This window comes from Zootoca vivipara, chromosome 9, assembly GCF_963506605.1.
Source record: "Zootoca vivipara chromosome 9, rZooViv1.1, whole genome shotgun sequence".
Lineage (NCBI taxonomy): Eukaryota > Metazoa > Chordata > Lepidosauria > Squamata > Lacertidae > Zootoca > Zootoca vivipara.
The window spans coordinates 74668312-74686081 of NC_083284.1; positions in this window are offsets into that span (position 1 = coordinate 74668312).

The following is a 17770-nucleotide window of genomic DNA, read 5'->3' on the forward strand; positions in this document are numbered from 1 at the left end:
CGTAGGGCCAGGGGTCGGCGCTTTGGGGTGCCCAGGCTTTTATGCTGGGCAAAAACCTGCAGGAAGCCATTGCGGGGTTCTGACACGGACTGAGCAGTCATGTTTGCTGATGTTCTTGCACTGTAAATAGCATGCACAATAAAACTCTGAAAGACAAGACTGAGTGGAGCGTCTTTACTCAAGAGTAGCCTTAGCCATCTCTGACACTAAGTATAGGTGACAAGTTGTCGTACTGGCTCCAGATATAGGGCGGTATATAAATTCAATAAATAAAAATAAATAAATAGCTAAAATTCAGAGATGCCACTTGGAAGCCGTATCATCAGTAAAACATACCCTGCATTGTTATGATATGATCCAGCCCGAAACCACTCATTTTTCTGTAAAAACGGACAAAACATTTAAGAGGCAGTTCCAATGCAGATTTGGGGTGCTGGAACATCCCAAATTTGTGCACAAATACAGATTTGGAGAATTCCTTTGACATTCTGGTATGTAACTTAGTTTGTCTGTTATTTGATTCTTAATCAGAGCCCTTCAGTAAGATACATTTGAAGTAAGAAGCTATCAATAAACGAGGCAGTGGTTATATTTAAGCATGGACCATCGCCAATTACATGCATGCTGGCATCTGCCCAAAATCACTGAATGGAAAAATAAAAATGTGCTGATTGCATCAAACCTAAACACATCTTATCTGCATTAAAATACAAATCACTGAGGACCCAAATGATTGCTATGCTATGCCAAGCTACAGCTGCTGAATTGTTTTCTTCTACACAACTATTATAGGGGCAGTACTGTAGCTCTGTCTTCTTTTCTACCTGGCCACTCTGTTTGCAGGAGATTCCCTGTACACAAACATACAAATATACAACACACACTTGCTGCAAGCAAATTTGAAGCTACTGGGAACTACATTGTGGTTTAAAAAAAGAAACTTTAACAATCTAGTACTAACTGAATGAAGGAAACTCCAGAAAATAAACTATTGAATAGCTAAACTTGCAGCACAATCTTATTCAAATGTTATTCCAAGGGTCCAACAAAAAATAGGTTTTGATGTCCCGCACTAGGGCTTGGATTCCAAGATACATTAACCCAAGTAAGTTCACAGAATGTGGTCCACTCCCTGAGAAAAGCCTCTGTAGAGGGTTGGGTCCCCCAAACCATGTGGAAACCTGGGAAGGTTGGAGTGGGGAGAACGGGACAAGAACCGTCTTTCTGTTAACATCCTTAAGTGAGCTGATCATAGGATCCAAGCCAAAGTCTGTCTTTTTACCAGCTATGTCACTGCTCTGCACCTTTTTATTACTTTATTACTTTGATCTGCTTAGCCCACTAAGTTCATACATTCTGCTGATTTTATACAACGAGAAGGGCAACTATCTGCACACACGAGATAATATGTCATAAATCAAAGTAGGGTCAAAACAAAAAGCAATGTCAAAGATTGCTTCACGCATCTATTGCTAAAAAACATTTAAACAGCAAACTGTTGACACCTAAAGCTCTGCCAGAATAAGGCAGCTCAGCCATAGGGAAAACTTAGTTTTTCCTGAAATTCTCAATTTGAACTTATTCATTGTAGTCCATCCTACCTTATGTAGTCTGTTTCGCTAGAGAGGACCATTCCTCATGTGTTGTGCAGAAATACGCTGGTTTATTTCATTGAGATTTACTGTCTTTTTCCTTAAAATCATTCCCAAGAGTCATGTCTAGCTCATATTTGCCCAGTACAGAGTGGGCAAATTTATTTCTAATTTATTTCATTTCCGCTTTCAACTAAAGTGCAAAATAGTTGTAGTTGGAATAGGTAACATGCCCTGCTTTTAATGTATTTTAATTTTTTGTTGGAAGGTGCCCAGAGTGGCTGGGGAAACACAGCCAGATGGGCAGGGTACAAATAATATATTATTATTATTATTATTATTATTATGCAGAGTAAGGTCCTTAGAAATGCATGACTCATACACTTTCATCAACCTAATGAACCTAAATTTATTCCTGAATACCAGAGAATAGAATAAAGAACCTCATTCTTTTCTTCCAAAACAACTTCCTTTCTCCCTCACTGCTGATCTAATCTTATACTGCCTAATTGAGGCCATGACCCTGCATTCTATTGCATTGCAGAATGTGAGTTTCCCCTATAAAAAATGTCTGACATAATGCTTGATCAGCTCTAATAAAATGCATGTACACATCAATGAGTGTTCCCTTCCCTTTGTTTAAGAGTGTGTAGGAGGAAGCAAGCTGAAATTCAGCTTCAGCTATGCTAGGTAAAACAAAACAACCCTCCTCTCTCTCCCAAAACCAAAGTATCCTACAGAAATAATAATAGGGACCTATCCTTGGGATAGGGATGTGAGTGGCGCTATGGGTTAAACCACTGTGCCGTTTGGGCTTGCCAATCAGAAGGTCAGCGGTTCGAATCCTGCAATGGGGTGAGCTCCCGTTGCTCAGTCCCAGCTCCTGCCAACCTAGCAGTTCAAAAGCACGTCAAAGTGCAAGTAGATAAATAGGTACCACTCCGACGGGAAGGTAAACGGCGTTACTGTGCACTGCTCTGGTTTCACCAGAAGCGGCTTAGTCATGCTGGCCACATGACCCGGAAAAACTGTCTGTGGACAAACGCCGGCTCCCTCGGCCTGTAAAGCGAGATGAGCGCCCCAACCCCGGAGTTGTTCGCGACTGGACTTAACTGTCAGGGGTCCTTTACCTTTTATCCTTGGGATACAGTTTTTGGATTCTAAAATTATGTAACTGAATTCCACTGTGACCTAGCAATTCTCAAGGAGCAAGCACAGTTATGTCTTGAGAGATCATGTGCTAGTTTACACCTGCGCGTAGATCTCTTAATTTCTCAGCACTTGATAAGTGCCATTTGGAGGTGTGAACTGGCCAAAAAAAACCAACATTCAGTTTCAGGCAATATGAGCATTTCATCCCAGGCGCTGTATGTGTCATGGCTCTTTTGCAAATGCAGGCCATATCACTTGACATTGCAGGCAGCAGGAAAGGAGATTCAGATGTAACCAATAATTTTTTAAAACCGTAACATAGAAGCGATTTGTGGTTACAGAGTTTGTGTACACATTACTGCCTTAAAACGCAGGTGGCACTGTGGTCTAAACCACTGAGCCTCTTGGGCTTGCCAATCAGAAGGTCAGCGGTTCGAATCTGTGTGACGGGGTGAGGTCCCGTCGCTCTGTCCCAGCTCCTGCCAACCTAGCAGTTTGAAAGCACACCAGTGCAAGGAGATAAATCGGTACTGCTGCGGCAGGAAGGTAAACGGTGTTTCTGTGTGCTTTGGTTTCCGTCATGGTGACCCGTTGTGCACCAGAAGCGGTTTAGTCCTGCTGGCCACATGACCCTGGAAAGCTGTCTGTGGACAAACGCCGGCTCCCTAGGCCTGAAAAGCGAGATGAGCACTGCAACCCCATAGTCACCTTTGACTGGACTTAACTTATACCTCCCCCCCCCCTTTCTTTTTAAAAACACATTACTGCCTTAAAACGCAGCTTGGTTCCATTTTCGATTAGGAGATGGGAATGCATCAAAAACCAGTACTTCATAAGAAATGACAAGATAGATGCAGCATAGAGCCATAGATATGGATTGTGGCTAATGTCATGTGTGAGCACACTGGATGAAGAAGCTGATCTTCTACGTGGAATGCAATCCTGCCCACCCAGAACAGGCTGAACAGCACTTCCCACTCCAGACAAACCACCAGCCTACAGCAACTCTATCTTGTATGGATTGAAATTCAGATTATTGGTCTCCACCCTGTCAGTTCCCTAATGCAGACAATGATTCAGCACTTCCAGACCTTTCCTGAGTTTGGTTTTTTGAAAGAGAGAGAGAGAGAGAGAGAGAGAGAGAGAGAGAGAGAGAGAGAGAGAGAGAGAGAGAGAGAGAGAGAGAGAGAGAGAGAGAGAGAAATAGTGGTGTGTTTCTGCAGAATACCGAAGTCTCTTTCCTCCGAATCTTTGGATGACCTCACTTAGGGGCTTCATGGAGATGTTAAATAGCATGGGAGTCAAGCCAGAACGCTGTGGAACATCATAAGATAACTGCCCTGGGGCAGAGGAATTCGGCGTCAACTTGGAACCCTGCCGATAATCAAGATAGGAACAGGACCGCTACAAAGCTGTGCCTCCAGTTCCCATCCCGATAGGAGACTCTGGGTGATGAGTCTGAATGCCACTAAGAGATCCAAATGAATAAGGACACACAGTTCTGGCACCTCTTTGGTGGGTGCCATTGCCATTATAAGAGAACATGAGAGGCGTTCAGGGTGAGTTCCAGCACCCCTCTTTCTATAAAAACAGCACTGGACATGCACATCTAGATGTATATCTACCCACAATGGCTATGCACATGTATGTATTTATTGGAATACTTGCATACCATTTTCCAACCCAAAGTTTTCATACTGGTTTTCAAAGGTGACTTGCAAGCAGGTTTGAATAAAGTTGGGTGTTTTTTGTTTACATTCTCAGCAGAGATGGGGTTCTGCATCTGGATCCGCCCTGGAACAAAGGAAGAGACTCCCTCACCTGATGCTTGCCTGCTCTGGCTTTTGTGGCCTCCGTGGGAGGTGGGGACAATGAGCAACTCCTTGCCCCAGGTTAGAATGTCTGTGTCAGGTGGCCAGGACAGGGCTGTTGCTGCTCTTGGTTGCAATACCAGTCAGTTGATTTGACGGCAGTTAGAATTAAAAAATTCCTTCCAGTAGCACCTTAGAAACCAACTACGTTTGTTATTGGTATGAGCTTTTGTGTGCATGCACACTTCTTCATGCACACTTCTTCAGAAGACAGGAGTGCCTGGCATGCTCTGGTCCATGGGGTCATGAAGAGTTGGAGACGACTAAATGACTAAACAGAGGGACCCAGGTGGCGCTGTCGGTTAAACCACAGAGTCTAGGGATTGCTGATCAGAAGGTCGGCGGTTCGAATCCCTGCAATGGGGTGAGCTCCCATTGCTTGGTCCCAGCTCCTGCCCACCTAGGAGTTCGAAAGCACATCAAAGTACAAGTAGATAAATAGGTACTGCTCTGGCGGGAAGGTAAACGGCGTTTCCGTGCGCTGCTCTGGTTCGCCCCTTGGCCTATAGAGCGAGATGAGCGCCACAACCCCAGAGTCGGACACGACTGGACCTGATGGTCAGGGGCCCCTTTACCTTTAAATGCCTAAACAACAACAATCACAAGAATACTCGCAAGATGGAGTATTGGACCTGATGGATTTGTCATCCTCCCTCACCAAGGCCAGTGAAGGTTCTGGCCACCTTCGCCCACAGCAGCCTTCCCTCAAAGTTGCCATGTGCTGATTCCATTGCCACATCTAGGCAATTGCAAAGATCACTGGCCCAGACCCTCCAAGTGCCCCAATTTGTAGGGACAGTCCAGGATTTACAGAAGCCAACCCAGTTTCTGATTTGATCCTGGGATGCCCTCCTTTTCCTTAAAGGTAAAGGTAAAGGGACCCCTGACCATTAGGTCCAGTCGTGACCGACTCTGGGGTTGCGCGCTCATCTCGCATTATTGGCCGAGGGAGCCGACGTATAGCTTCCAGGTCATGTGGCCAGCATGACAAAGCTGCTTCTGGCAAACCAGAGCAACACATGGAAACGCCGTTTACCTTCCCGCTGTAGCGGTTCCTATTTATCTACTTGCATTTTGACGTGCTTTCGAACTGCTAGGTTGGCAGGAGCTGGGACCAAGCAACGGGAGCTCACCCCGTCACAGGGATTCGAACCGCTGACCTTCTGATCAGCAAGCCCTAGGCTCAGTGGTTTAACCACAGCGCCACCTGCGTTTTAAGGCAGTAATGTGTACACAAACTCTGTAACCACAAATCGCTTCTATGTTACGGTTTTAAAAAATTATTGGTTACATCTGAATCTCCTTTCTTGCTGCCTGCAATGTCAAGTGATATGGCCTTTTCCTTAGGTCATCCCTATTTTCATCAGAGAAATATTGGAGGGTATGGAGTTATCCAACCCTGGAGCTATCTGGCGGCAGTGCTGTATAAGGAAGTTTTTTAATGTTTAATGTTTTATTATCCTTTTATATATGTTGGAAACCACCCAGAGTGGCTGCGGCAACCCAGTCAGATGGGCAGGGTATAAATAGTAAAATTAAAGCAATATTATTACAAAATAGGACATCCAATATTTTCTTCATAGAAATGTTGTAGGGTATGCTTGCCAATTAACAAGCAGAAGTCCAATCTATTCTGGAATTTTTACACAAAACATTGCAAAGAGCAGATTACGTTGTCTCCTCAATTTCATCACATTGGACTTTTTAAAATCATGAAATGACTTTGCAATCATGTAGAGCAATACTATGAATGACTATTCTGAAGTGAGGCCCAATGAGTGCTACTTACCCCTTAAATGTGCCTAGAATAGCAGCCTTAAATATTCATTTCATTAGTTATTATAGTTGCTTCAGACAGCTTCTCTAGCAAGATTGAGGAAAAGGAAATCTTAATATCTGTTTGGGAAATATATCAGTGGTAAAGTTTTGCAATGTATTTTGCATTTCATGGAAGTGTGCTTAAAATCGGTTAATTATTTACATCTTCCATACTTGTGGTTGCTGATTTCATTATTCCTGTCTTCTGAGTAACATAGATGTTTTTGAAGTATTGCACACTCGGGTGATTTCAACCCACAGTTCTGATGTCTAAGTACTGCATTACCTCACTGGATTCCTACAACTGTATGTGACTACCTGCATACCAATTTTCTTCCCACACCAACCACAGAATCGCAAGGAGGAATGGATAATGGATAATATGTTTATTCGGCTTTACGCCCATCATAAAACACAACACAACAAAATAAATCAAATAAAACAGCAGACTCGTACAAGCCACAAATAATATAACACAATTCACAGCTCACAAGGACAAATATTAACAATTCAAAAAGAAAAGTTTAAGATTATGATTAAAAATTTAGACACTGCGCTAAAATCAATATCTGATGTCATTATAGAAAATTCTTATAACTATAAATAATCAGCTAACATTCCATTCCGTCTCTTGTACGAGAGGACGGCTGTTAGGAATTTAGCAACCTGTAGAGTAATATAAGGATCCACATCTTGAAGAACCCAGGCAAGCTGTAGGTCAACTGGTTTGTCAGCCATAGGCTGGATTATGGAGTTTAAGGAGGAATATTTGATTACGTAGCTTCCTCTTTTCAACGTAGCACCAAAGGCCAGAGAAATTGCCTTGGCACATCTCAAGCTATTTCCAGCTAGGAGAAATTTGGTTCACTTCACGTTACTGCAAATCAACTTAATCTGCACTTCCCAAAACAATATGAAAACAGCCATCCTTCAAAATATGCACTTATCCAAAGTTTATGATGAAGTTCTTGAATAAAAAAATGTGTTCAAAAATGCATATATTGAGGTAAAGTATTCCTAGAAAAATTGCATATGCTAGTAAAGCAATATACAAAAATGCATTAAATTGGGCCAAATTGCTTGCAAAAATGTTACTGGGGAGTTGGGTACACCACCTGAACACCTGATTCTTCCACCTCAAATCAGACATTGAGATGGAGCAAAGCAATGTAATCCCTGTGTTAGACGAGAGTAAACACTGCAATATCAGCGCTGCCCCAGTTATATATGAGCCAAGGTCTTGCACAATGTTTGATTTCTTTCAGAAAGAACAGAAGGTGACTGAAAGCAAGAGATGAATTTCAGCTCTTGCTTTCTACCACCAGGTATTTTTAAAAATGCAAGGCACAGGCCCATGAAACACATTTGCTTCTGGGAAAATTAAAATGACCTGAGGGTGGGGGATACTTTGCCCAGCCACTTTGCACACAAAGTAAAAATAGATATCAAAAATAAAATAGGGGGAGGAGATCTGGGATCCAGGCACAGGGCCCCTAGGCTACCCCTTAACCACAATAAAATTTGCACATGGAAGTGAACTAGCATGAACTGGAGGATGGTTATCTGCTTGCAATTGCATGCATAGAAAAAACTGCAGCCAGCCAGACACATACTATGCCTTGGCATGAGCACATGGCCATGTGGGTGCTTGGTGAGCAGGTTGCAACACCTGCACTCCTCACAGAGCATTTTGCTATTGTGTCAAACCAAACGAAGCCATGCTTTGACCTGGCGCATTGTGTGAAATCAAAGCTCATGGTTTAGATCTCTCCGGACTAATCACACTCTGTAACCACACCTTGCCCTATAGTTTACAGTTCATTCTGCCTGGAATAGCTGAACCATGAGCCAAACCACAGCCTAGCTCAGAACAGTGCAGCAGCAAAAAAAATGAAAGTCACAAATACAGGATGGGAGACACCTGGCTTGAGAGCAGTACATGTGAAAAGGATCTAGGAGTCTTGGTAGACCACAAACTTGACATGAGTCAACAGTGTGATGCAGCAGATAAAAAAGCCAATGCAATTCTGGGCTGCATCAATAGGAGTATAGCGTCTAGATCAAGGAAAGTAATAGTACCACTGTATTCTGCTCTGGTCAGACCTCACCTGGAGAACTGTGTCCAGTTCTGGGCACCACAGTTCAAGAAGGATACTGACAAGCTGGAACGTGTCCAGAAGAGGGCAACCAAAATGGTCAAAGGCCTGGAAATGATGCCTTATGAGGAACAGCTTAGGGAGCTGGGTATGTTTAGCCTGGAGAAGAGAAGGTTAAGGGGTGATATTATAGCCATGTTCAAATATATAAAAGGATGTCATATAGAGGAGGGAGAAAGGTTGTTTTCTGCTCCTCCAGAGAAGCGGACACGGAGCAATGGATTCAAACTACAAGAAAGAAGATTCCACCTAAACATTAGGAAGAACTTCCTGACAGTAAGAGCTGTTCGGCAGTGGAATTTGCTACCAAGGAGTGTGGTGGAGTCTCCTTCTTTGGAGGTCTTTAAGTAGAGGCTTGACAGGCATATGTCAGGAATGCTTTGATGGTGTTTCCTGATCGGCAGGGGGTTGGACTGGATGGTCCTTGTGGTCTCTCCCAACTCTATGATTCTATGATTCAAAAGAGCTGGGTGGGTGTCAAGCAGATGTGATCTCTGCTCTTGGGGGCTACACCTTTGTGCTAACGGGTCAGCAAACTTTTTCAGCAGGGGGCCAGTGCATTGTCCCTCAGACCTTGTGGGGGGCCGGACTATATATATATATATTAAAATATGAACGAATTCCTATGCCCCACAAATAACCCAGAGATGCATTTTAAATAAAAGGACACATTCTACTCATGTAAAAACACCAGGCAGGCCCCACAAATAACCCAGAGATGCATTTTAAATAAAATGACACATTCTACTCATGTAAAACATGCTGATTGCCGGACCGTCCGCGGGCTGGATTTAGAAGGCGATTGGGCCGCATACGGCCCCCAGGCCTTAGTTTGGGGATCCCTGTGCTAAGCCATGGCTTGCTGGCGTGTGATGTGCAAAGTAGGCACCCACCCTGTAAATTAATATCCTTCTCCATCTTGGCCTAGATGAGATCAAACATTTATGATTTCTACAGGGATGGGGCCAGGCTGTGGCCCTCTAGGTGTTGTTGAACTGCAGTTCCCGTCAGGTCCGGTCATAGGAGCCAACTTCTAGGGGCTGAGGCCCCTTCATCCTCCCCAATAATATATTTGAGGGGGCAGCACCCCAAAGTTGGTGGGCATTGCCATTCAAATGGTGTCCCCCAATTTATTCCAGCTGGTCCCCCTGGGTCCAGTTAACTTGACCAAATGGTCAGGAATGGCTGGAGTTGTATGTAGGCCACAACATTTGGTGGAGAAGCACAGGTTTCCCACACCTGATCTAAAACGTCCATCTATTGAAAACAGCAGGAGGCTATTAATTAATTATCATTCACTTTCATGCCCACTCTAAAATATTGCTGCACTTGATTGCGTTATGACATTTAACAACCCTCTTTTCTTACTGCGTTCCTCTCTGATCATTTGCGTGTACATTTTCCAGTTAACTAGAAAACCTCAAACAAAGTCAAGTGTCCCGGATGTGACTTGATAGGCCACACAGTCCAATAAACTGAAGGGGAAGGAGTCAGTAGATACAGGAGATGTTATTAAATGCACTTGAATCTCTGAGCGGTGAGGGACTTCAGGGGTGCCAGCAATGACTCAGACTTCAGTTTCCTTGAAATCAAGGTCACTGGAGACTGTGGTGACTTCTGACTGATGGTTTAATTTACACACATCTACATCCTGAGCATCAGATGGCAGGGCTTACAGTGTTAACACAGCAATGTACTGTATCTTGGTTCCTCATAAATAATAGCCACTCTGGGCGGCTTACGACAGAAAAATGAAATAAAAAAAATTAAACATTAAAAACCTTTTGCCCACTGATGCTTCTAGCCTGACTGGGAGGGATTATCTTGAGATACTGTCAAGAGAATCAGAGGATGAGGAAAATCTGGAATATGGGAGGTTTCTGTGTGTTTCCCTGTCATTGGCAGCACCACAGAAAGCAACTGAGGGTCAGTGCCCACCCAGAAAATTGCCTTGTCTGGCTTTTAGCAGCACTCCTGGGCTGGCAGAGGTCTAATAATAATAATAATAATAATAATAATAATAATAATAATAATAATAATAATATATTATTTATACCCTGTCTATCTGGCTGAGTTTCCCCAGCCACTCTGGGCGGCTTCCAACAGAAAATTAAAACACAGTAATCTATTAAACATTAAAAGCCTCCCTGAACAGGGCTGCCTTCAGATGTCTTCTAAAAATCTGGTAGCTGTTTTTCTCTTTGACATCTGTTGGGAGGGCGTTCCACAGGGCAGGCGCCGCCACCGAGAAGGCCCTCTGCCTGGTTCCCTGCAACTTGGCTTCTCGCAACGAGGGAACGGCCAGAAGGCCCTCGGTACTGGACCTCAGTGTCCGGGCAGAACGATGGGGGTGGAGACGCTCCTTCAGGTATACTGGACCGAGGCCATTTAGGGCTTTAAAGGTCAGCACCAACACTTTGAACTGTGCTCGGAAACCTACTGGGAGCCAATGTAGATCATTAGGTTTCCAGAGAGGCCCCCTCAAAGCCATGGGTTTGGTTTCTGCACAGAGAGCAAGAGAGGTCTGCTGCGACCCTGGCCCATTGCTCTCCTGCCCCTAAAATGATGTGGCCTCTAGCTAGGTGGGGTGGAGTAGGGAGACTCATCCCCTCCATCTGGAGGCGTCACTAGCTAGTTGCTTCTGTGGCAACATGGCCAGCTTGCAAAAAGGATGGTCAACAGCAGGCATAGGCAAACTCGGCCCTCCAGATGTTTTGGGACTACAAATCCCATCATCCCTGACCAACGGTCCTGTTGGCTAGGGATCATGGGAGCTGTAGTCCCAAAACGTCTGGAGGGCCAAGTTTGCCTATGCTGGTCAAACAGGCTTGGGCAGGACCACTAACTTAACGAAAAGAATGGTTTGGCCACTTTAGTAGCTCCTTCTGCTACAGAGTCCTATCTTACAGGTTTGGAGGGGCCCCAAATATAATTATCTGCTCTCACCCTGCAATCCTACAACAAAGGAGGGAAATAGTTGGAAAGTCACAAGGGTTAAGTAAGAACGTTGTGTACTATATCAGTTTTACTTCTGACTGTTCTGTGGCTGAAAGCCCCTACCTGCCTGAGGAGAGAGAAAGGGGTGAGATCTTGCTAGCTACTTTAAGTACCAAGTAATGCTTTCCTGGATGAAACCGATGTTCTAGCTCAGGCATGTCCAACAGGTAGATCGTGATCTACCGGTAGATCACTGGACATCTGTGGTAGATCACTGGCTCACCCCAAAGAAGCTCAACAACTTTGGCTCCCCTAAAAAAAGCAACATTTTTGCCCCGCACCCCCCCCCCCAAAACAGGGCTTTCCTCCTCCCTAAAAGAAGCTCAACAACTTTGACCTGAACCCCCCAAAAGGGTGTAGATCACTGACAGTTTTTAACTCTGTGAGTAGATCGCAGTCTCTTGGGAGTTGGCCACCCCTGTTCTAGCTCCATAGTGCCTAGGCCCAATTTTGGGACTAAAACTGCCTTGGGCATCCTTTGTCAGAAGAGAGACTGCGGGAGTATTTTAGGTTGTGTGCAGTTTAGATTATTTATCCTTGATTCTAATTTTCCTTTTTTTAAAGTTGCTTTGAGTTTCACCTCCCCCCCCCAAGGTAGCTAATAAATAATAATAATAATAATAATAATAATAATAATAATAATAATAATAATAATAGTGTCGGCCTGAAATCTGGTTTTAGGCTGAAAAATCAAACCAAAACAGACCTGACAGTGACAAGCATTAACTTGGGCAGAGATCACCAGCTGCACCTGCTGCCTAGCTATGACCTCAAACAGCCTTTTGAATCCTGACAGTTATCACACCCCCAAATTACCATAGGACTTTTTGTTCTTATCCTGCCAGAAGATTCCGCTGAAAGGACCTGGCTATCCACTTCTCATTGCAAAGCCTCGTAAAGTTTATATTGATCAGTTTGTTCCTGTGACGAAATTCCATAAAATAATTACTACCTCTTTCCTGGTATCTAATTAGACACAACTGAGCTAAGGATTAAGGCACATGTTCTGCCTGGCTGTAGGAAAGTAAACAGTAAACAGGAAATCTGAAGCAACTCCTCAGTGGATCCCTAAGTGCTGGTCCTTTACTTTAATAGCACCTTCTCTTGCTTCCTATCAAGATGATCAGTCAGTCGCTGTCAATATGCCATTTTTTCCCTCCTAACTTTTTTTCATGGATTCCCCGCCTGCCTGCCCTTGGTCAGAATTAAAGAAAGCCAATCCCATTCGCACATACGGAAGGAAGCAAGGGGGAACTTTGCTAATATGACATCCTGAGTGAGGATAAGATGATAAGATAAGATAAGATATCTTTATTGTCATTGTCCCCTTGTGGGAACAACGAAATTACTCGGTTGCTACATCCACTCAGATAAAGCATTCCGCATAATCCAAAATTACAAAACCTAATTAAAAACAGTAAATATAATACAAAATAACAAGTAAAATAAGATGACTTCAAAGTCCAGGCTTTCCATTTAAGGCCAAAATCGCTCTAGAGAAGAAACTGTTCCTGAGACGGCTCGTTCTTGCCTGCATTGTTCTGTATCTCCGTCCCGATGGCAGGAGCTGAAAGAAATGGTGACCAGGGTGCGTTGAATCTCTTGATATGTCTAGTGCTTTTCTATGGCACCTGGTGGTGTAGATTTGTTCTAAGGTGGTGAGTGAGCAGCCAATAATGCTCTCTGCTGTTTTAATAATTCTACACAGCCCTGCTCTATCCGTACCAGCTTCCGTACCACACACATAAACCGTACGTGAGCACGCTCTGTATGGCACAGTGATAGAAGGCAAGCAGCAGCTTTTGTGGAAGATGGTTTTTCCTTAAAATTCTCAAAAAAATACAGTCTCTGCTGCGCCTTCTTCACAAGCCCCTTTGTGTTAACACTCCAGGACAGATCCTCCTGTAACTCAATGCCTAGAAATCTAAACGACGTTACCCTCTCCACACAAATTCCGTCAATCAAGAGTGTCTGGACCGTGTTCTTCTGTCTCCTAAAGTCCACCACAAGCTCCTTTGTTTTCTTTGTATTTATGAGCAAATTTGATGCGCATGCGCGCACACCCATGTTGCAGTGACTCCAGTGGGGCTGGAGAAGTCCAAAGTTGTCTACTCGGAAGCAGTGTTGGAGTGGCAGGGAGGAGAGCCACCTACCCCAGCCACCCAGGGCACACAAGGAGGTGCCACGGGACTCCTCCAGCCCTGACGTGCCCAAGACAAACAAACTGGGGTCAGGGAAGCCCCCCCCCCCCGCTGCACCTCACAGATCCTCTCTAGGGGGTGGGCCTGGTGCTGGCCTCCCATGCCATCCTCTCACCTCTGGAAGCGCCCCCAGGATTGGGACCTCCCTGGTGGCTGCAGCTCCCTCAAGTGGCACCTGAGCCTGGTCCAGGAAAACCAGTCTCCTAGCTGTAGCAGAGACCCCGAGAGAGCAGGAGGAGGAGGAGGAAGAAGAAGCAGTGACTGGAGCAAATGCACCAGCTCTGACCATGAGGTGCCTCGTCGTCCGTAGGTAGGCCTTGGGGTGGTCCCTTAGCTTGGCACCCTGTGCAGGTGTACCACTCTAATTCCACCCCCAGTGCGGAAGGAATGAAGGAAGGAGAGAAAGAGGGAGAGAGGGAAAGAGCAAGCAAGCTTGGCACCAATGCACACTTTGTTTCCTTTTCCCTTTGTTGGGTATATGGATATTTCTTTTAAGCATGTGGGTGGGGCCATGTGATTATTTATTTGATGGGACTGTGAAATATCAAAAGATGATGTCTACTGAATGATTTGCAAGGTGGGAGAAGGAGGAATTATCAAATGAGAGCCTGGTTGCCTATTGCCCTTATTGAAAGCAGCCATGTGCAAGTAAGGCTCAAGCAGGAGTGCTCTGATATTACTCTAAATTTATGTCAGGGGGGGCGGCATTTGTGCCTGCTTCCCTGTTATGTACTGAGCTGAATCCTAGAACAATAGGATTCAGAATCAGCGGGAGCTACCCAATCCAACTCCAGGTGGAAGTGAATCCGCAACCTGATTGGCCTGCTGGAGCAGCCAATCAGGCGGCTGGCAGAAGTGAATCTGCTACCTGATTGGCCTGTAGGAGCAGCCAATCAGGCTGCAGGCAGAAGTCAATCCACAATATAATTGGCCCACAGGTGTAGCCCTGAAGTAGCCAATCACGCAAGGCCCATTGTGTAAATAATGTATATAAGCAGATGGTTTTGGGAAAAGAGCCATTCGTCTTCTCTTCTTCTCCTTGATGAATATGAGCTGAATAAAGAGCATGAAATTCACTCTCGACTCCGAGTATATTTCACTGGCGACGAGAGGCTGCCAGTGGTGCTGGCATGCGACGCCTCTCCCTATGGCATCGGCGCTGTCCTGGGACACCAACTCCCGGATGGAAGAGAGGTGCCGGTGGCATACTTCTCCCAGATGCTTGCTGCAGCCGAACGAAACTACTCACAGATTGACAAGGAGGGTCGCCACACCCAGTCCAGGACCCGGGAGATGACCCTATCTTTTGTGGAATGGTGCGCAACTTCTTGTGCCTGAATGGGTCGGTCGGGAAGCAGCTCCAGGGTCATAACCTCTTGCGCAGGCGCTGGGTCGGGGCCTGTTTCTGGTAGTGGTAGCCTGCTGAGTGCGTCTGCGTGGCCCATCGCCTTCCCAGGGCGGTGGATTAGTGCATACTGGTAGCCGGCAAGGAAAATTGACCACCTGAGGACACGTGGAGACAACACTTGGGGGGTCTGCTTCTCGGGGGCAAACAGGCCAAGCAACGGCTTGTGGTCAGTCACTATGGTAAAGGGCCGCCCGTACAAGAAATCATGGAATTTTTTTACGCCCTTCACGATTGCCAGACCCTCCTTGTCAATCTGTGAGTAGTTTCGTTCGGCTGCAGCAAGCGTCTGGGAGAAGTATGCCACCGGCACCTCTCTTCCATCCGGGAGTTGGTGTCCCAGGACAGCGCCGATGCCATAGGGAGAGGCGTCGCATGCCAGCACCACTGGCAGCCTCTCGTCGAAGTGTGCCAAGACCGAGTTTGAGACGAGCAAGTCCTTGACTGCCTGGAATGCGGCCCTTTGTCGCTGGCCCCACACCCAAGGGGCCCTTTTATCTAGGAGTCTGTGTAGGGGCTCCGCTACCGCTGCCTTATGGGGAAGGAAGGCATGGTAAAAGTTCAATAGTCCCAAGAATGACTGAAGTTCGGGCTTGCTCTTGGGCGCTGGGGCCTCACAAATGGCCCGTACCTTGTCACCGGTTGGATGGACCCCTTCTGCATCCACCTTAAATCCCAGAAAGTCCACCTGCGGCACTCCCAGTAAACACTTTTCCCGCTTCACCTTGAGGCCCGCCGTCTGGAAACGGTGCAGGACGGAGCGGAGGCGGTCCTCAAATTCCTCTGGTGTGGGCCCGGCGATCAGTACATCATCGAAGAAGGGGGTGACGCCAGGAATCCCTTTAAGGAGAGAGTCCATTAGATTCTGGAATATGCCTGGTGCCACGCTAACGCCAAATTGCAGCCGCTTTACTCTGAATGCCCCTCTGTGCGTCACAATCGTCTGAGCCTCTGCTGTGGCTTCGTCCACAGGCAACTGTTGATACGCTTGGGCCAAGTCCAGTTTGCCAAAGATTTTTGACCCAGCCAGGGTGGCGAGGACATGGCTGACCACTGGCTCTGGGTATGCATGGGCCGTGAGAGCCTTGTTTATGGTGCATTTGTAGTCTGCACAGATGCGGACCGAACCGTTAGGTTTGACGGGTGTGACAATTGGAGTTTCCCAGGGGGCGTTGGGCACCGGCTCCAGCACTCCTTGCTCCACGAGCCGGTCCAATTCCTCGTCTATGCGGGGTTTCAGGGCGAACGGGACCCGGCGGGCCTTGTGCCTGATGGGTCGTACCGCGGGGTCTAGCTGTAGGGCAATGGGGGGTCCTGTATATCGTCCCAATGCCCCATCGAAAACCCCTGGAAACTCTTTGCATATGGCGTCCACGTCCACTTGTAAGCTAGTGCGGTTCACCCCGGTAACGGCTAGCCCCAGAGGTCCAAACCATGCCAGTCCCAGTAAGCTAACGTAGGGGCCCTTAACTACCAGCAAGTCCAATTGTTGCTTTCGCCCTCGATATTGCACCCTGAAGGTCCCCACCCCCATTGTAGGGACCTTACGTTTCTGGAAGTCCCGGAGGGTGAATGGGGCCGGCCTTAGTTTGGGACCCCCATTAGGGCACAGTTCCCTTAATGTTTGGGCCGAGATTATGGATAGAGTTGAACCCGTGTCCAGCTCCATGCGGCATGGGGCTCCCTCTATCTGTACCTCTATATAAATTTTCTCTGTGCTGGGATGGGGCAACTGGAATACCTGGTAGTCCGTGATCTCCGTCGAGTTGCCTTGGTGCATGGTGCCGTGTGACCTGGGGCTCCTGGATCGGTCATCTGATGCTTGTCGACGGGTGAGTCGAGCCCGACACACCCGGGCGATGTGTCCCAATTTTCTGCACTGCCTGCACTCTGCGTTGCGGAAACGACAGGTCCTCCTCTCGTGGTTCTCCCCGCAGCTTGCACAGTTCCCTCCTTCTCGTCGAGGCTGCTGTGGTGTGTGTGCTGCTTGAGTGCGCCGCTGTACTCGGTGTACTTCCTCCCTGTCAGATTCGGATTCGTCGGTGAGGTCTTCGTGGTAGACCCTCGGTTGGGATGGCGGGGCCGGTCGTGCCTCTTGCGTTGACCTCTCGGCGGCTTCGGTTGCCAGGGCTTCCTCCAGAGCAATCTGGAACGTGAGGTCTTTTTTGGCGTAGAGGCGTCGTTGCAACATCTCGTCCCTAGCTTGGCACCCTGTGCAGGTGTACCACTCTAATTCCACCCCCAGTGCGGAAGGAATGAAGGAAGGAGAGAAAGAGGGAGAGAGGGAAAGAGCAAGCAAGCTTGGCACCAATGCACACTTTGTTTCCTTTTCCCTTTGTTGGGTATATGGATATTTCTTTTAAGCATGTGGGTGGGGCCATGTGATTATTTATTTGATGGGACTGTGAAATATCAAAAGATGATGTCTACTGAATGATTTGCAAGGTGGGAGAAGGAGGAATTATCAAATGAGAGCCTGGTTGCCTATTGCCCTTATTGAAAGCAGCCATGTGCAAGTAAGGCTCAAGCAGGAGTGCTCTGATATTACTCTAAATTTATGTCAGGGGGGGCGGCATTT